We start from the raw sequence: 21,954 nt of genomic DNA on the forward strand, positions 1-21,954 counted from the left end.
CTTAAGCTAATATCCTTATCTCTATCACAATTACCAAAGGAATTTCTGTCTGACTTGCAATGATTTTTACAAAGTATAAATTAGAACATCTATTCCATTTACTGTGCAGAAGTGCGTAATGAATGCTCAGCAACATCATCAGGATGTTTAAGCCTGGAATATTTACTATGAATTTTTCAGCTAAAAAACAGTTGTCACTGTTAAAAGTTTTCTTAAGCACAAGCAGTAATTATTAGAAGAATATATGTTTTTGACTGAGCTTAAATCTTAATCTCAGGTCCTCTGTCCATAGAAATAATTCTTTAAGAGATCTGAAAAATGTGGAAGAGAAAATTTCCCTGAAATATGAGTAGATTTCACCAAGTTAATTATTTTTATTTTAGGTAGTGCATAGTTATCTGTACTTAAAAACACTATGCATGTAAGAATCACTTGAACAAAACTAAATTTAGACCAAGAAAGACTGTCTGACTATTACACAAATAATTGCTGACATTCTCATTACTTGAGAATAAGGCAAGGTGAAGAGATTGTGAACAGAAATTGAAATTAACTTAGGGAAAAAAAATCTGATAGAATCTGGTTAACCTGAAATTACATTGAATTTGTTTTAGTAAGAGAAAGTGCCTCATGTCATACTTTTCCTGACAAAAGGAGGACTGAACTATGGACTGAAGAAAAAATCATGAAGATGCTCAGTCTCATAAATACATGCTAGTCAATAAACCTTAAGGATAGTGCTGAACTTTCTTAACCACTTGTCAAAAACCTGTGAGCCTGAGCCAACTAACTTAAAGCTATGATATGGGAATAGACAGAAATACAGGAAAAAGCTTTTGAAGAAGTAAAGAGGTTAATTTCAAATTCTCCATTAATGAAATATTATAACCCAAAGGAAAGGCTAGTCTTAGAAAGCAATGCATTGGAGAAAAGCTGGGGAGCCACACTGCTGCAGAGACAATGTCTAAAAGAACTTGTGAACTGCGATTTTTGAGTTAATGAATGAGGAAGGTTTATCACTAGACCTTTACAAAACTGAGTAAAATCTTTTACAAGTTCTGTCAGCACAAAAATGTATTACTGTCTCATGGCTCTCTAACTTTTTCTTATGATTCAAATTTCTGAAAGTATTATTTTAAACAGGGAATGCTAAACCGGCTCATTACCATGCTCATTGACTGGGCCTGACAGAGTGAGTATCTCCTGCAACATATTACTAAATCGCACCACACTGCAAGGTTTATCCATCACATTTTCAGGCCCATTCCTTCCATACAGTTAGTGTCTCCAAAAATAAAAAAAAATTAAGCATGAATTACCATGCTCCATATTGTCTATCAGCATAATGTCATCTTTCCTCTCAAGGGCCTCTTCAGCCCCCTTCTCCTTTCGAAGCTATGGTGCACAGCCTTTTCCACCCAACACATTCTGGCCTTAAAAAAAAAAAAAAATTGTCAAGCAACCCAGGTTTGAACATCTGTAGCTTTCATTGAGGCTGCATTTCCAGAGCCAGGGTGAACTGGCTTTATCACATTTGACTCTTACATTCTCAGTGTCAGGCACCATGTGGGCCAGCTACGCCCTGGAGTTTGGGGACAGCAGGGGGTGCCCAGGCTGCAGTTCAGGTCTTGGCTGACAAGACCCATCCTGCCTCCCCCATCTATGAGCAAGGCATCTGGGGAACACTATGGCAGCCCCAGTCCTGGGCACCACGTACCTCTCTGGGGATATTTGAATCCAGGCAGAGGTTCCAGCCCACATGTAGGAGTCAAGATCAGGCCCAGTGATGGGGACGAGGGTCAGACACAGCCCTGAGCTTCCCCGGAAGGGATTTTACAGGATGGTTAGGTTTGGTTTTTCTCACTTAGCAGCTAGACACAGGCTCATATACCATTATTGTGTATAGATGTTTCTAAAAAAAAGGGTTTCCACACACTTCAATACTGTTTCTCTGGGTATTCTCAAGAAATCTCTCTGACAGATCAGAGGTAACAGCTGAGCACCAAACTGCTAGATCTACAGGGATCCAGATTTCAGCATGATTCTGCTTAAATCCTTAAATCTACCAGATGCTCTCAGAATCCAACTAATAAACAAAAGCTCCATTTAACAAATGGAACCTTGTTAGTATCCATATTGAAGATGGTAACCACTGCTTCTCTGTAGCACAGAATAACAGAGCAGCAGGAGAGTTTGCATCACATGACAACATAAAGGCAGAGATACAAGTATGATTACACTGATTAATTAGTGATAATTCAAAGACCCAGAGTTTTAGTATTTTTATGAGACATAGAATATCCTAATTATAGTGTCTTCTGACAAGGCATGTGTATATAAGATACAGTTTCTGACTTTTTTTTCAAGATGATATTTTAGCCCTTTTAAGGTCAACATGAGTGTAATTTCTGATGCTACTTTCTTTTATTAGACTGAGAGTAGTGAAATTTCAAATAGTTAATAGCTTTAGCAACATACGTGTCCTGAATCTAAAAAAAATCTTTTCTTAGAATACTTGTCAAGCAGTGGAAACAGAAAATTGCAGCGTAAAGGCTGGCCAGGCATTGCTGATGAAAATGAAAGGAACTGGGCCTTGTTCCCATCTGGCATCAGACTAAACAGCAGAGTTTAAAAGCAGTCTAACATGGAGACTAAGGAGAAGACCACAAACATTCTCATCAGTCAAAAACTGACAGGTTTAAATTTCTGTTCAATAATCTCCGAAGCAAAAATAAAGCAGGCAAGCATTATCCTACAATAGATTTGCCAAGAATTAAAATGAAATCAGTGGAAAAAGTGGAAGAAATAAGACAAGGTATTATTCTATAATAACAATTATAGTTGGAGGAAAATGTTAAATTTTACAAGCGATCAAATGAGAGACAATGAAAGAGAATAAAGAGACATATAAGTAGGAACATACAGTATCCCCAAATACCAGGAACACTCATTAGGATGGAAGACACAGAGGCAGGGAGGTCATAGAGCAGAAGAAATAGAATGGATGTGGAGACACTATCCCTTCACCACAGCAAAGTATCTTGAGGACTTGAAGTATTGTATCTTATAGATCCTTGGTGAGCCAGAAGCAAATAAGCTACAAAGACTAGGTCAGGACAAATAATAATAAAAATATAAAGTGTGGTTTGAGACACCTCATAATGCACAGTATAGTGGAGTGCAAAAATCACACTTAAAAAGTGAAATAGGCACAGGGACAGCATAAATATAAATCAGGAGGTAATAAAGGAAAGCTGACCCCCACTTCTCTGGACCTTAACTGTCATGATGGTTAAACCTCAACAGACTGTTGAGTCTGAGACCCCAGCCTCTCTTGAGAGGCTTTCTCTTGTTCAATACCTCAAAAGAATCCTGTTTCCCAGTTCAGGTCTTCATGAGTATGGGTGGTTTTGTTTCATAGTCTTTTAAAAATATGATTAAGTCATGCCTTGCTATTTCTTGCAACATCTGTTCATCAGAAATCAAGGAAAAATGTTATTCAAATCGTAGTCACCTGTCACGTATTTATAGTCACTGAATAATATAGGTCTCTATGCCACATCTTCATAGATTTTCCTGTGGTATCTCTTTAAAGATACAGCACTGACAATCCCAGCAGCTGGGGTTGGAGTGCTCAGCATGAAGAAATGTAAAAATCCTTTAGAATAAAATCAGTTGTACTGTCTGGCATGGCACAGGGAATGCTTAGTTGCCTATAAACTCAGCACTTAGTCTTGCATCCACACTTTACTGTCCATCTCCAACAAATTGTCCCACTTGTTTGATCCCATTCTCATTCAAATTCTAAATACAGGTTTATTTCAGTTATATATACATTCATACAAGTTCACATACATTCACAAGTTTGGCTACCATTCTTAGCAATCATCCTAACTGTGCTACACTTGGACTTCGGAAGCAGCATTTGCTTTCTTATTTCATAGTAAAGAAGACAACAATTTCCTTTCCCAAGTGTATTAAGTAATTACAAGATTATCAAGTCATCAATACTTTATTAGCATTATGTTGTTCCTCAGGCATGTTGAAGCAGTTGTAATGTACCTTCAAGGAAAAGTTCTTACTAGAACTGAAAGGATTAGACAGGTGACGTAACTAAGGTTATCCCTCATTTGCTCTTAAGACTAGACAGGACTATGAAGGAAGTCGGAAATGTAATGACCCATAAATCAATTTCAACAAACCAGAACTCTAGCTACAGAGCCCTTTGTCCTTAAATATGTGAAAAGCAGACATTGTACATGAGCAAGGAGTGGGGCTTGCAGTAGGTATTATGATTTTGGGTGGGTCATTCATACCATCAAAATGTAAAGAAAGTGAACAGAATAGAAAGTAATTCATTCTACCAAAAGCTTTATTTAAATAACATTGCTAGATATTCTCAGAATTGATGCCTGAGATTTCCTTTGTTCTATAATACAGAGCTTGATAATTTGGAGAGATCAGGTCAATACCTGCAATTTGCACATGTTACTTCGGTATACTACACTATATTGCTCTGAATACTATAAACTCATAAAGCCTACAAGAATGACCCACCAGTGACAAAAGAGGATTAATTTAGCCTCTACAGAATTCCAGGTAAAATTATGCCTTTACATTATTATTGTTCAGATCTTAAGGGTTTGATACCATTGATTCAGATCTTAAGGTTTTAAATCCTGTGACCAAGCCACACTTGCAAAAAAAAAATGGACTCAGGTTGTCTGCAATCCCATTTGACTTGGTGTCTGTAATTGTCACTTTAGAAATTGCCCCAAGTGTCCTTTCAGCAACAATTCTAAACAATTTTCTTAGACCAAAGATAGTAACCTAGTATTATTATAAACAAGCAAACAAAAAATTAAACAAACAAAATAGATGAGGCAGCCTGGTATACAATGCCAGGAGACAGCCACATTTCACAAGAGTGAAATATGCACTCTTAAAAAATTTGAGTTTTTCTTTATCTGCATCTGAGTTTACCTCACTGTCTGAGGTTTCCTTTCACATCCAAAGCAGTTCAGCTAGCCTGTACCAGAGCTAAACACAGGTTTCATCAGCCATAAATAAGCAATGAGGAAAGTCTGTCTTTGAGCTGGACCTTAATTCTACTCCTGCACTGTGTTCTTAATTAGGTTCACACAAAACATCTTTTTAACAAATAATGTTCCATGATCACTTAATACAAGTTGACATTATTTAACAAAAACATCCCTGTTTATTTCTTGTTCAGTATTTGGTTAATACAAAAGCAAGCAGAATTTATGCAAGGCCAGAGGTCAGGATAAAATACTGAAACAGGTTATTTCTTAATGAATATTCATGTAGTAACTTTGGAAAACAGTAATTTCTTTAGCATATTCTACTTTAGCACTAAACACATTACAAAATATATACCTTCAAAATGATGACAAAAATAAGTAATTTCTAAGAAATATTCCCAATTATCCAGGATTAGACACTCTGGGAATTTTAAATGGCAAAAAAAAGGGTAAGAGCTGAGGAGAACCCAAAGGCTTGCCAGCTGTTTAAATTACATCTTCTCTCTATTCCACACTTAGAAAATTTGAGCATTGAAAATTAGCGATTTTTAAGAGACATTAGTAACTTTCAGTACAGAAGTACACTGAAGTGGCAGAAATACATAAGTTACAATTAAACTATTTCCTTTAACTACTCACATCACTCCAGCCAAACTCAGCAGAAGCTGCTAAATCAGTTTGAGCAGCTAGTATGTACTGTGCCTTTTTACTGCTATGGATACAATAGTGACAGCAACACCCATACACAAGCCCTTTTGACTGTAAGGTAGGCACATTATTAGTTATAACCCACATGCAAATATTCATCTTATTAGTGACAAGGGTGTTCTTATTATGCCATGTATCTAAACTAAAGACAAAAAACTACAGGCATTGAATAGCTAACAGAATAATTAATTTTTCAGAAGAACCATTGTATGTGACTGTCATGGGTTCAGCAGTAGCAGTCATTTTTCTCCTTCTTGTAGCTGGTGCAGTGCTGTGTTTTGACTTCTGGGCTGGGAACAGTTGGTTGGTGGCGGGCATGTTTTGGGGGTGTTTTTGTTCGGAGCTTTTTCTGAGCACGTGCTCCAGCCAGGTGGAGGAGGGGAGGCCTGGAGGAAGGAGAGACAGGGCACCTGACCCAGGCTAGCCAATGAGGTATTCCATACCATAGCACATGATGCCCAGGATGCAACTGGGAGAGAGAGAGCTGGAGGGGTGGAGCTCTGGAGGAAAATGGAGGAAGGAGCACACGGTGCTCCGCCGGGCAGGGTGGAGTGAGTTATGGGTTGGTGGCTGGTGAGGTGTTGTATTCTCTTCACTTGTTGTTTGCTGTATCATTATTATTTGTAGTAGCAATGGCAGTGGTGATTTATGTTATGCCTTAGCTATTAAACCGTTCTTATCTCAATCCGTGGGGGCTACATTCTTTGGATTTTCCTTCCTAACTCTCTGGGAGTTGGGGGACTTGGTTTAAACCACGACAGTGACGAACAATAGGTTTCAAATGTACCTAAGACTTATTTTTGCATATTCCCAAACCTAGGAAATTCCACATAACAAAATTTGTGGTTAATAAGTTCTTGAGTCTTGCTTCAAGTGCTTACTTTGTCATCTTTGAGCACAGTAAGAATCACTGAAAATCAGCAGAGTTGCCCAAGGTTCAGTGAGGAAATTACAATGGAGAAAATAAACTGCAGTTGTGTTTTAATATCCTAGCAACTCTCAACCAAAGGCCCTAGAGTGGAAACAAAAACCCCAACCCCAAATATTCAATGACTATATCCACACATTTTAAAATAATCTGAGATGCTATTCTTTATTCTAACACTGCTATTATTTCAAAATATTTGTGCAGTAATCTACACTTGGCAGAAACTCTGCATAATTTTCTTATTGTGCTTGCATGTAATTTTCAAATTTTGGCACTAAATCAAATTCTGTCAGGCTACCATTTCTTTTCCACTGAATATGGTGGCATAATGATATTCTATCAGATAACAATGTAAAATAAAAGCAACAGTTGGAAAACTAGAGCAACACTTGTCAAAGGCTGTCAGTATAGGGAAAATTAATATAGCAAACATCTTAAGAACATTCTGTTTAAAAATACGGTCTTTAATTCACACTTCTCATTATATATCGATGATCTCACCGAACACCTACCTGACTTCGGGAGCACAGTGAGCACCTGAAAACTTGGGTTGGAGTTGTTTGGAGTGGCATATGCTGATTGGTTCTCAAAATCCTGAGCAGGCTTCCTGTTGGGTACCTAGATGTGGACATAAGCATCATATTTTAGGCCTCAGGGTCTGAGGAACTATTAAATATTTTACTGCTTGGAAATGACAATTTGTTTATCAATAATAACCCACAAAACTGAGATCTGCAAGTGCAAAAAAAAGATATCTGATTATGTTGAATATATTAATATCTCAAGATTTGCTTTAGGACTGGAGCCCTCACATGAACAATATTCTACAGATGATGAAGTGATGCTTTGCCAACAGACACCAGATGGTTGTTAAATGACAGATGAGGGTCTACATTTGATAGAGTCAACAAACCAGGCTGCAGCATATTTAAATATGCATATTTCAGAGACTAAGAACTCACTGATGATTACAAAAAGTTCAAAACCATTCAGCTTTCAAGATTTACTTTGTGTAAACATTTTCCTGGTTGAAACAGTGTTTCTACTGCTTATTGTCTAGTGGTAAATGCTAATAGCCTCCTGGGATGAGGAAGAAAATTGAGTGGTTTGATTAGGAAAGGCTCATTCTTTACAGTGATTATTCTCTTAGTAAGTGAGGAAAAGAGGATCCTACTGAATTAAATAAGAATTCAGTTTGATATTACAAGAGATGTTGACTGATCTGCATTTTCATGCCTTGAATATTGAATTCCATCAACTCTTAATAGCTGCTTTAAAAAAAAGATAGTCTTATACATCTAATAAAAACAACATATTAATAAATTAATAGAAAAGAAAAACATACACATAGGATTCATTACTCTTCTAAACATCGGAAACACTGATGTACTATAAATATTTTCCAAAGTTAGTCACCATAGAAAAGTACTTAACATTGCACCTGCCATAAAATAAATTATCAACTTCATCACAAGAGTTCTTAATTAAATTTATCTCTAATTATACCAGGTAATTCTTCCAGTTGCATTTGATTTGTTCTGCTTTTAAAATCTTCCAGGTGACTTGGAGCAAACAAAAGACACACAGATGACTTTAATATTTCTTAAAACTTTTCCAGAAATAAATTCTGGACTCAGATTAAATAAATTGATTAAAAAAAAAAAGCAAACATACCCAAAAATCAAACAAACCAACAAAACAACTAACGCAAAAAAACCAAACCCAAAAAAAACCCAAACCCAAACCAAAACAGCAAACTATAAAACAAACAAAAACCCCAAAAAACAAACCCAAACCAAGCAGCAAACTATTATGATGAAACAATGTCACTGTGAATTATGCCTGCAGAATAAAAACAACAAACAAAACCCACAACAATTGTGGTCTTATAATCATTATAATATGCAAATATTTACACTATTTTCTTTTCAGAAAATCGTAGAACTGTGGTACAATTCTGTTTTAAAGTGTTATGTGATGAAACACTTCTGTCAGAGAATGATTCAGTGCACAACGGAGACCTCTCATGCACTTTCTGGAAGACGTGACTTTACCCTAACCCTAACCTAACCGTGACTTTACCCTAACCCTAACCCTAACCCTAACCCTAATGGTATGTACCTTCTCTGGAATTTTCACTGATACTTTTGTAAGCAAAGTTGGAACACAAAGACAATATGATATTTTATATTTTCCTAGGAAGATAATGGTTTAAATGTCATCCTTACTGCCTCTTGTGGTATTTCTTGTTTTGAGCACTCTCATTTTAAGCCTGCTTTGACTCTACTGTTTCTTAGTCTTGCAGAGAATCCTTTCCTACCAATTCACAGAATTATTCCAAGTACTTATCTAGTAAATTCCAAATGACCTGCGAAACTCTTACTCTCTTGCTGTTCCAACATCAGATAGATTTTATCGACAATTCTAGGGAATTAACAGAAGTAACAGTATTTTGATGATCTATAAAGAAACAGATTCACAAAAGTATATTGCTTTGCTGGAAGTTGCAGATGTTTAGATATTACTTCAGTATTGAGCACAAGAGATTAATTCAGTGTTCAGAAGAGTATGAGGAAGATCTCAGTACCTGTAATGATCTTACATCACTTCTGTAACAATGTGAAATTCATATGTACCCACTGGAAATAAAAAAAATGTGGGTAGTTTCTAAATAGTTGAGGAACAGATTACAAGCAACACATATGTAAGCTTCTAAAAGAGAGATTAACAAATATGAACTGATATGAGCTGATTTCAAACTACAAGACTGAAAATTGGGAAGTTTGTAGTAATGAGTAACACATCATCCTTTCAGTCCAAAGTCCTGATCATCCAGACTAGCTTAAGCACTGAAAAATATAATGTGACAGCACTTTATAGGATATTTTAATATCTTAAGAACATTTATTTTGCCTTATTTAAATATTGACCCAGGAAGTCCAGCGTACCTTTGTTTTCTCTTTTCAGTTATTTGTATATTATTTTTCATGGAAAAGGGGAGGAGTTCTACCCAGATATTTATCTTTCAGGGGGGCTACAGATTTGATTGTTTTCCATGTACTAGAAGGAACTTTCAATATGATTCTCTCCCGAACAACTACAAACAGGATATTGTTCATGCAAGATATAACCTCTTCTGAGTGCTATTACAGGTTTGGCATTCTCTTTTGCTATGGTAAGAATGGTTAATGAAGTCTTATCTGCCAGGAAACTGCCCAAACTGCTTGTGAACAGAGAAGAAAATAATGTTGTTATGTGAAGAATAATATTGCATGTTAGCAGGAACCACTTCCATTCCAAGTGTTTGGAACAAACATAAAGGCAATTTTGGAAACTTTGGGAGAAAAGAAATATTATTCTTTTCCTTTCATAGAATCATAGGAAAGTTAAGGTTGGAAAGGATTTTAAAATCATCTAGTTCCAACCCTCCTGACATGGCCAGGCAAACGTCATACTAAACCATGCCACCCAAGGCTGTCTAACCTGGCCTTGAGCACCCCCAGGGATGGAGCATTCAGAAGTTCCCTGGGCAACCTGTTCCAGTCCCTCACCACTCTTACAGCAAAGAACTTCTTTATATCCAATCTAAACTTCACTAAGTTTGAACCTATTACCCCTTGTCCTATCACTACAGTCCCTAGTGAAGAATCCCTCTCCAGCACCCTTGTAGGCCCCCTTCAGATACTAGAAGGCTGTTATAAGGTCTCCATGCAGCCTTCTCTTCTTCAGCCTGAACAGCCCCAACTTTTTCAGACTATCTTCATATAGGAGGTGCTCCAGTCCCCTGATCATCCTCGTGGCCCTCCTCTGGACTTATTCCAACAGTTCCATGTCCTTTTTATGTTGAGGGCACCAGAACTGTACACAATACTCCAAGTGAGGTCTCACAAGAGCAGAGTAGAGGGGCAGGATCACTTCCTTCGACCTGCTGATCATGCTCCTCTTGATGCAGCCCAGGAAACAGCTGGCTTTCTGGGCTGTGAGCACACACTGCTGACTCATGTTCATTTTCTTATCAACCAGCATCCCCAAGCCCTTCTCCACAGGGCTGCTCTTGAATTTCCTTTTTGCCCAACCTGTAGCTGTGCCTGGGAATACTCCGACCCAGGTGCAGGACCTTGCACTGGTCATGGTTAAACCTCATGAGGTTGGCATCAGCCCACCTCACAGGCGTGTCAAGGTCCCTCTGAATGACATTCTTTCCTTCTAGCATATCAACAGAACCACACAGCTTGGTGTCATTGGCAAACTTGTTGAGGGCTAATCCTTAAATTTAAAGCTGGATTTCATTGTATCATTCTCTGTAAATGATAATTAATAAAAATATTTTGCATAGCTTTCTATGTGCATATGTTCATTTTTTCTAGCCTTTTATGAGTAGATGAAATATGAGATAAAAAGTTAATAGTATCTTTGTTAAATCTAATGATATTCATGGTATCATGTTGATCAATTCATAATATTCCTCCAAGAAAATGGTGAAATCCCTAACATTTACTCTGGAATTCATAAACATTTTTAATATGTTAGGTATATAATTTCAGATTTATTTTAAAAACAACAACAAAAACACCCAACCCAGAATATGACATAAAGAAACAACTAACACAATAGCTTTTCCCCCTGAGAAAAAAAAAATTAAATGAGAAAATAAAAATGGTGATTTATCCAAAAAGTTATATCTCAAAAAAAAAAAACCCAAAACCAAGCTTTCCTTAAAAATTAATGGGGAAAGGAGTTTTATAAACTTAAAAATATAAGAATTGTAACTCAGAAGTTCTTATTTCTTTGTCATAAGTAGTAAGGCAACTACAAAATGTCTGAGAAACAAAACCTCCAATATTTATAAGCTAAACTAAGATACATATTTTAAGATTTTTAATTAGTCTGGTGGCATCCTGGAGGGTTTTTGTGCTGCACTGTCTTTTGGAGAACTTAATTCATATAATCTGTTAGTACAGTAATATTTGAAATCTTAAAAAAAATGTCTGTATGTTGTGTTGTAAGAGAAATGTTCATTTATTATAGAATCATAGAATAGTTAGAGTTGGAAAGCACCTTAAGATCTTCTAGTTCCAATCCCCCTGCCATAGCCAGGGACACCTATCATTAAACCATGTCACCCAAGGCTCTGTCCAACCTGGCCTTGAACACCGCCAGGGATGGAGAATTTACTTCTTTGGGCAACTTGTTCCAATGCCTCACCACCCTTACAGCAAAGAACTTCTTCCTTATATCCAATGTATACTTCCACTGTTTAAGTTTGAACCCATTACCCCTTGACCCATCACTACAGACCCTAAAGAAGAGTCCCTAAAGAAGAGTCCCTCTCCAGCATCCTTGTAGGCCCCCTTCAGATACTGGAAGGCTGCTATGAGGTCTAGTATTGCTTATGAGTGTCTGAAGATTCAAGCTTCCATCTGAAAAATGTCTAGCTTTTTCATTAGAAAAACAAGTTCTAGTTATCAAAAAATATGGTTGCTAGAAATGCCTTGAACACATGAAAGTAGCAATTTATGTTGTAAAAAAGCCATGTTTTTTCTCTTGAGAAAAGGTGACCCACAACAATGAAGAGAGACACAATTACAGTCATGATCTTAAAACAAATGGAAAAAGGGGAAAGATAGACTTTTACCTTTGAAAATGACTGATCAAGTAAAAAACAATGAGAAGTTCCTCTCTTTGTAGTGTAGACTTACATTCTTTCTGCTAACAATAGATTTAGTCAAGTAACTTAGTGTCTAGATAAAAGGTTTGATAATACTTGATATTTTTGTTAAGTCAGGATAAGAAATTTAGGCATACTAATGAATGCATTAATTTATTGAAGAGCAAAGAGCTGCTCAAAGATGGAATTGATACTCTTTTCTTATTCTAGATAGATCAGCTAGTGGGCTTGTCTGTTTTTCAGAAATGTTTTACTTTCACACTATGTTACTTTTTAGTGAATGATAGCACAAGATGATTACTATGGGTGAGAGGGAAAAAAAGTGGGTGTGATATCAGAAATTTTGAGTGATACTGTGCTTAAAGTAAATTGCTAGTGCAATTGTGTAAATTCTCATGCAATATTTTATTGCTCACTTTGCCACAGAAAGTAGAATTTGACTAAGAAAGATTCCAGGGTAAAAGAGGTATTAGAAAACAAACAAAAACAAAAAAAACAACAAACAAACAAACAAAAAAGCAAACATAAGGATTTTCAGCAAAAAGAAGTGCTGGATTGTACAAAAGACTGTTCTATAGGGCTTAATAACAAGAGCTGTTGCAAAGCAGATGAAGGTGAAACAAATCTAGAAAATAGAGAAAAGAAAAAGCCCAGTCATCACTGTGATTTGAAAGATGAAAAGAAAAAGGGAAATGAGATATTGGATATTGAAGTACATCTGCCAGTAGAAAATAGCATACACCTTGTGTGTAGTTACAATCATAAGCACTGCAGAAAGAAGACTTGAAGTGGAGTAGATATAGAGCAGGTGGAGAAGGAGAACACATTATTTATTTAACTGGTGGACATTTACAGAGACTGGACTGTCTCTGGTCTGGCAAAACAGGCCTGAGAATAGGTGTGATTTCCTTCTCTAAATTTATCAAGGAAGAAGGTATAACCTACATTCAGCCTGAAGAATTATGTTGAAGCAATTTTAAATTCATATACATTGGTCTGAAGCTACTCAGCCTAAAAACTTCAATATTTTAATTCCTAGAGAAATAATATACTGATCTGCAGCAGATATGCAGCATAATTGAAATTGTCATCTATGAGCTTAATTTTGATGCCAAGACCAAGAAGATCCTTCTCATTCTTGTATTTTCATTCTTGTAATAGTTATTGGATGAATAAAAAGATTAACAGGACTATACAGTTAAGTGAAGCCAACTCTCGCTCATGTTCTCGAGTAAGTTTTGATGTTTTCTTTTCCCCCACATTTAAAAGCAAAATAATCTGATTTTTTTCAAACTGTAATCTGAATTTTAAATAAGAATTTTACAAGCAGGGATTTTACTATACAAGAAACTCCAAAACGTGTATTTGCTATTGACTCCTTTTATGCTGAAAATATGTCTTGTTTTTCTCAATGTAAAGGATTGTATCAAACTTTTCAAAATCAGAACAGTGAAGCAGACTACTTCCTCTCTTTCTTCTTTTTCTTATTTTAGACCAGACTTTTAAGAAACTTAAGGTGGTTGTAGATTCCTCCCAACCTCGAACCAGAAATATGTGTAAGCATATGCTGCTGATGGAATATTCAGTTGAGGATGTGCTGAAGAGTAAGAAATTATAAAGTAAAAAATAAAAAATAATGTAAAAAATAATTTGTGTCTAGCTGTATTCTAGACCTGAAAGCCTAAGAGCCATAGCAGAGTGATGTTGTCAACACCCACATTTCAGGACACTAGGTTTAATCTATGCTGAATAGAAGTCTTGGCAGGCAAGAGTCACAAAAAAGCTGCACATAGAGCAATAAAGCCTTCTTTATACCACTAGTCCAACAAAAATTCAGGCTTTTGATGAATCTTTTGTAGGGTCTGTTTATTTATCATTTGGCTTCTAAATTTCAGTCACTATCAGAGTTTCGAGCTGCACAAAATATTTGTTTGATCTGCTCATATGCTCTACAAATTGGAAACGTGATCAAATTAGCAGGACAACAACATTTTAATGTAACCTTTCAACTGCTTCATGAAGACTGTTTAAATATTGCTAATCTACACAACCAGCAGACACAATAGCTTGGCACCAATATAAGCCCATAAATGCAATTAGTATTTCCAAAATTGTTATGGGAAATATAAGAAAAAACAACAAAAATATCCCCAACCAAGAAAACAAACAAACAAATCCAACAAAAAAATCCACAACCTAAAACAAAACAAAAAGCAAAAACAAACCCAAAAAAATCCACCCCAAATAACAAAAAACTTTGAGGACTACATATTTAAAAGAATCACATAGCTTAAATCAGATGCAGTACAAATATTTTACACTGGAGTTAAATAAATATTTCTGGTACTGTACATTTTGCAAACCCCTCTATCTCATGATAAATCAAAGTAAAATTTCACAATGCATATAATTTGAACTGTTATGGCTAATGTAGATGTAGGGGATTTTAAAACAGTTTTAAAGCTCTAAATATAGAACCATGAAATATTAACACTGAAAGTTGGGATATAAAATCATAGAATCATAGACTCGTGACTGCACACTCTAGAGTTTCATAGGGCTCTGTAGGTTTGAATGTTTATTTGAATGACTGTATTTTTTAACTACTTTTTTCAAAAAAATCTAAGAGACATCTTGCCTGAACATCTTTGAAAATCACTTCAGATGCTTCACAACATATTGTATTCTCGCTCACTGTGGTAATAAAATTCCTGTATAAAATTCTATTAAAAATAATGTAATAAAAATGAGAATTAAGATATATTTGAAAAAAATCAGACCTTTATTTCTCAAATTAAGCAACAAAAGAAACAATATATCTATATTCTTAAATTTGTGGTAATATAAAACTATGGTTTCTAGGCCTTTCTATTTCCATGCTGTCTCAGAACCTAATTGAGTCTTTAAGATAGGAAGTGTTGCTGTATTATTCAAGAACCAGGGATAATCCTAGGTAATTATCATTGTGATTCTGACTATCTAAGAAAGTATTGCTGGTTTTAAACCCAAAGAATATCCTTTTTTATTAGGACAAATATTCTTATGTGTACTCTTGATTCTTAACAGCATTTATGTATATGCCAAAAGTAGAAAAATATTATTGCTATAAAGTAGGGGAAGCTTAAATACCAGCTATGCTAGCTGCAACTGAAAACCACAAGCTCCCCAAACAAGTACCTGAGAGTGGTCTTCATGGCAGCAGCACAAAGTATTTGACACTATGGAGAAATATCACTGACTGTCATGTTCTTTGACAACTGTATTATGAATTAAAAAGGCTGTGTGAACTTTAATGACCCACCGTCCTTGATCCTAGAGCTGTGTGGTTGTCTGGCCCTGGATCTTCTTTCTTCCTTTCTTGTTTGTGCTTTATATGTTTATGGTGTGCTTTAGCCATACATCATTTAAGTCATCTGTACCTCATGTACACATTTGTTAAAACTTAGATACCTGGGATATAAACTAGCGTAACTTTATTTAAGGCTTTTGCATGTATGTGTTTCTGAAGATTTTTCTCTATTTTATTTCTTTCTAGTTAAAAAAAAAAAAAAGTATTGAAAACAGGGAGTATCTAAATGAATTCGCAAATAAAAAAGATAAGAATAAGACATTTTCCACTAAAAATCAAATATTCAAATATTCAAATTAATTCAAAATGTGATTTCATGTGAGGAGAAGATTTAATTATATTTTGTTCTTTATACTTTTAGTCTTTTCTCATCTCTGATTTTCTGACTTTTTCTTTTCATTGTGCCATAACAAGGCAGAGTTGGAGTCAGTAACCATATGCAGACCTTATTCTGAAATACTCCCAGACTCAAAATGTCCTTTGAGTTCAATAGTATTCCCAAATACCAATGCAATTATTTTTAAACCCCCATATATTTAACTAATAAATACAGTAATTTTCACATAGAAATTTAGGAATATAATATTACAACATGAATACCCCGAGGTTTTTCATCCAAGCAGAATATTTCTAGGTAGACAAGAGCAGAAGTAAAAAATAAAGGAAAGGTAAAGATGTAGTGCTGTTCTGTGCCCTGAGTGTCAATAGGTTTCAGAGATTATTTTTAAACTGCCTCTTGAAGTTTTGTGATGCATCAAGGGCACTTAACCTTTTTTTTCCTCCCAAGTATTTTTCACATATCTTCCTTTTCATATTTTTTTTCTTCCTTCTGTAGTTCCTAATACTATTTTAGGCTTTCAGGAAACCTATCCAGCCTAAAAGAAGATGAGTAGAAAAAGTGCATCACTGTGCCCCAACCAGATACATTAGAAATTTCAACCATGCTTATATGCCTGAGTAATAGAGAAATGAAATAAAATTAGACAATTACTTAGGAGAGGGAAAATGTTTTTAGTGGTAGACATCTGAGAAAATAAGTAATAAATCTTCCCTCATTATTCCACTCCACTACATAGGTAAATTTGCAGAAATAGAGGCAGCAAACAGACAATGCATTTTCTGAGCAGAAGCAAATCATGAAAAGCATTTGGTGAAGCACAAAAATATGAAACAGAAACACTACAAACTGCATTTAACACTATACACCACTTCTCCAGATAATGCTGAGACTAGAGAATAACTCAAGTGTGGATTTTGCTGATGTTTTTAATCCAGGTCACCTGCTGCAGCATTTGTCCATTCCTCGCAAACATAGACTGTCTATTCTAGTTTTTAAAATAAAAAATACCTCATGAGCACCTCTATCTTTGTTTGAAGGCAAAGAAAAGTTTGTTACCAGCATTATCTTGCTGCCAGTTTAATCAGTCTTGGTTCAAATCATTATTTTCTGACACTAATACAAAGTCTTTCCCTAGAGGTAATGTAAAGACTCAATAGCTGTAAGTACTTTTAAGTCATAAGCTCCCTAGATGTTCACAGAACTTTATCAAACCTTAATCTTGAAATGTGAAAATCTGAATTGGTGGCCACCCAGTATGTGGAAACTAATATAGAAAGAGGGCTGGGAGGTGAGTGTGACCATGAGAGTTGTCACTAGATGTGGCTAGTACACAACCTGTGACTTCAGTACACAGCCCTTCATGAGGCCCAGACTTCTGATAAGGCAACACGATAAGGAACGCCAAATTCCAGGAAAAATGCCCAACAGAAATACATATTTTATAATCCAGATAGCAGTGGTAATAATAGTGTAATAAGAGTTTTACTTATGTTAAGTAAGGTCTTCCTGTAGGAAAACAACTAGAATTAGATAAATACATTTTTTTTTTCTTTCAGGCTCATTCAATTCACATCTCCTGTTTCTTCATCATTAGCTTCCTATTTCCCTTCCAGATATGAAATACTTGGGTAATGTTTGGTGGTTGTTGGAGGGGGGGCTTGACCATTTTGTTGGTGGAGGGTGGAGGGGGAGAGTTGTCAGTTTTGGTTCAGGTTTGAGTTTTTTGTTTTTAACATCTGGAAATAATAAAGCAATAGGGACACCTACTGGAATTTTCATAATATTGAAAATTAATCTCATGGGAAAACACTAAAATATTTAGCTGTATATTAGACCATTTTACTTCCTATTATAGATTTTGAGGTTTAAAAAAAATACAGGAATCTAGAAAAAAAGTGAGAATTTACTGTTCACATGAAATTCAGAATGTTCCAGATATGAAATACCTTCTTCTAAAAAAGTTATATGTTTTGAACATGATATATTCAGTGTAAGAGTTTTTAATTAAGTCTGTAGTAGTAGAGACTGTGGTGATAGGACAAGGGTTAAGGGTTCAAACTGAAAGAGGGGAAGTTTATGTTAGAGGTAAGGAAGAAGTTCTTTACTGTGAGGAAGGTGAGGCACTGGATGGGTTGCCTTAGGAAGTTGTGAATGCTCCATCCCTGGCGGTGTTCAAGGCCAGATTGAACAGTCTTGGGTGACATGGTCTAGTGTGAGGCATCCGTGCCCATGGAAGAGGGGTTGGAATTAGGTGATCTTAAGTTCCTTTCCAACCCTAACTATTCTATGATACTGTGATTGTGACTCAGAATTTACATTTAAAACATATAACCCTTTTATTTTTTTTATGTATAATTAAAATGCAGGGGAACAAATATAGATTGACTACAGTAGGGATTAATCTCATTATACTGTCTGAGGACTCTTTTGGACATGTAATGTAATTCTTCATTATCTTCACCCATTGTTTTAACTTTTCACAATAATAGTAAAGTCAAGTATTGTATTATCCTTTCATACCTTGAAAAAATATCATTCTGAAGTACTTACCATCTGCTATATTTTTTATGAAGTTACTACAGTTCTTGAGAGAAAGGGCTTATTTTTTTAAAATTGCAATTTTCCAGGAGATGTGAATTGAATGAGCCTGAAAGAAAAAAAAAAATGTATATTTTCAAAAGCAACTGGTGACTTTCATTTAAAAGACACAAGGCCAATCTGATCAATGTTTAAAGTGCGTGTAACAGATAAAAAAAAAAAAAGAAGATCATTATTGCAAGCCGCTAACATAAATCACAATAAATTAACATTTTTTTTAACTTCCTAGTCCAAATGAAAAACCTATATTTGCCCCTCAGCTTCATTTACATTTGTCTATATGTGTACAAATGAAGTCAAAGAATAGGACAGAACCAAGCAGAAGCACCTGAAGCCTGGGGCATTTGAGGCAGGTAATGATGACTATTAAGAATAAAGACACAGCTGTCACTTGAAGAATGGCCTGAATTTTTGAGACTTTCACTATGTAGTTCATATAGCAGCAAAACATACCATATGGTTACCTCTTGAGGCACATCTACACAAATTGGTTTATCTAAAACTGAGATGCACCGAAGCAAAAACTGCAGTGTAACTTCTCTGATGCAATTGCATCCGAGATAACTGCCAAAGCATGCTACTTCTCAAATTATTATTTCTACATGAGGGAAACTTATCTCAAAGCATGTGCTCAAGCATGGTAGGTACCTTTTCTATGTATTTGAACTGCTGCCTTGTCATATTCACTGTGGGATTGTCCCTGCTGCAGCAAAGGAAGAATACTCCAAATACAGTACTGTTTTAGATGAAAATGTTCCTATTGGCTTATGCCATAGGCCTCACAACTCACAAATTAGAAGACTTTATAGAGTTGCAACACTGAATCCTACCAAAAAGAAAACAACTGAAATTTTCTGGAAGTGTATTATTTATAACAGCATGGGGGAAGGGGGGTGAAAGGTGTAAGTATTTCTTTTCTTTTTATTTGGGATTCTACTACTGTGTGTGCTGCATCCTTACAGTTAGTATCTGGTTAACAGATAGACCTGCCTAATGAACAAACAAGCAACTGTGGGATGTTGTTCAGTGTACCTTTGGGAGACAGAAATGATTGTTTAGTGGGCAGCTAGGCAGTACCCAGAGTTAGTGCTCAATGCAGTAATAGTGATAACAAAAGCTGAGAACTTTGCTGAAATCTGGAATACAGGGACAAAATAATGTGACTATCCATTGTGAATAGCTTGCCTGTATGCAACAGCTCCTGGGGACATCAGTAGATCATCAGAATTTGTTTGCTGGGCTTTCCTCGACATGACATAATGGTATCCTCAGTGATTAGTGCATGCAATCTTAAGATCTTTTTAGGCTCACTGGCCACCTGAGTCACAGCTATGGATGTCTTCTGTGAAAACACATGCTCTAAAATTCTTGTACTTTCAGCTTTTAAAGCTTAACATGAGGAAGCCAAAATCCATATTTCTGAAGTTAAAAAGATCATAAGCCCTTGTGAACATATGGTTATGCAGGCTTCGATAGACCTCATCTATTTGAAGGGTCTGTTATGTATTTTATATGCAACGTCCTTGGAGAACCTTTTTCCCTTTCAATGGCAAAACTTAATAAGGAGCAAATGTAAAAAAAATAAATAAACAAACATCTAAGTATTCATAGTTGTCCAAATAAAACATTAACACAAAAGCACAATGCTCTAAAGATTCTAGGAGAGAGATTAACTCTTTTTCTATGTGCCATGTAGACTATTTCCATGTTTGTGCTAAGGAGAAAACACATTTTTGCTTTATCCATTTTGAGTTAGACTTCTGTAAGTAAAAACTGAAATGAATAAACCAGAAGCCAGAGTTGAAGGAATCAGTTCTCCAAATATACCAAGGATTAAAGAAGTAGTGAAATATAGAGACAGTCTATGTAGGCTGACATGAGTTAGAGGTGCTCAAAGGCATTGGGTTCCCCTTGTTAACTGTTTTCTTTGTCAGGCAGGACTCAGGAGACCAATGCAATTCCATTCTGTTGGGCTCACATGAGTGATATAGGATGAATTGAAATAAGGAGAGACAGATGGTGAATAAAAACTTTGAAACATACAATCTAGGTATACTTACTTTTCATAATCCTCTTCACTCTCTTTGGGTTTTTATCTTTGTCAATCCTGTATCTGCAAGTTAGGATCTGCCCAATTGAAATGAGGTCCTGTTCTGTCAGGTGAAGAGTAAGATTGAATCCTAATCTCAATATTGCAATGTATGTCCTTGCTCCGTGAGATGAAACAGCAAAGGTGTCTCCAGAGGGTTATTTTGACTAGTGGAACACAGCCATCATTTGGAAGTTAGTGAAAGACGGATTCAGCCTGTAGTCTAGGAACTTCTGGTTAGATTTTGTTACATTTTAAATTCCATTTTACATTCCCCATCTTTTGTATTATAGATTTTTCCATGTCATGAGAGTCACTTTGTAATGAGATAAGAGACATATATGAAGGGTAGCAATAAGTTTAATATGCAGTCTGCACTTTTCGATTTCCTGCCTGTTTATGCTGTAGATACACTCATGTTCAATTCATTGCAGACTGTGAATAACATTGATAAAGGATTTGCAAATACCAACCCTGAAGATTTATTGTTTTGCTAAATTTATACTTTGTTGGTTTTGAAAAACACAATATATTAGTGGGAAATAATACCAATTTTCACTGACTTTATGTATTAATACCTATTACTATTAAAAACTACTGTCTCCTTTGTTGCATAAATATACTTCTTTGCTGTTTCACATCTGTAGAAATTCTATACCCAAATCTGTGTTTTTTTCCCTGTGTGTATTAGCCTTGTTTCTATCCTCAGACTGCTAAGACTGAAATGATAATACTGAATTTTGAGTTTGACAAATGAAATGAGGAAGCTCCCCACAGAGATTAGATAAGGACAGCAATATGTTCAGACATGTTCTGGATGTATCAGGAAGCTTGATGGGACTGGTAACTTTACTCAGGTGGAAAACACCCTTGCAAGTATGTTAGAATCCCAGAGTGACAGAAGAATTCAATTTTAGACTGGAAAGCATTTTTTGAGAGCAGTTTAATTTCATATGCAATTTATTCTAACAGTGATCTGCTGCAGAAAGAGGCAATTTACTGTCTTCCACTAAACACCCAATGTGTGCATTTCAAAACTGTGAAATATTTCTGTTACTTTTACTAAGTATTTTCTATGATCTATCTGTATAGTCCTATGACAGTGAGGTGTATGATACATAAATGTAAACAGACGTCCTTGCTCAGAGGTCATAGGATCCTGACTGAAGTGATGCAAAGACTAAGATGTAATCACCTAAACCAAAGAGAATGATTTTGAGCACTGGAACAAA

This window comes from Melopsittacus undulatus, chromosome 1 (assembly GCF_012275295.1).
Source record: "Melopsittacus undulatus isolate bMelUnd1 chromosome 1, bMelUnd1.mat.Z, whole genome shotgun sequence".
Lineage (NCBI taxonomy): Eukaryota > Metazoa > Chordata > Aves > Psittaciformes > Psittaculidae > Melopsittacus > Melopsittacus undulatus.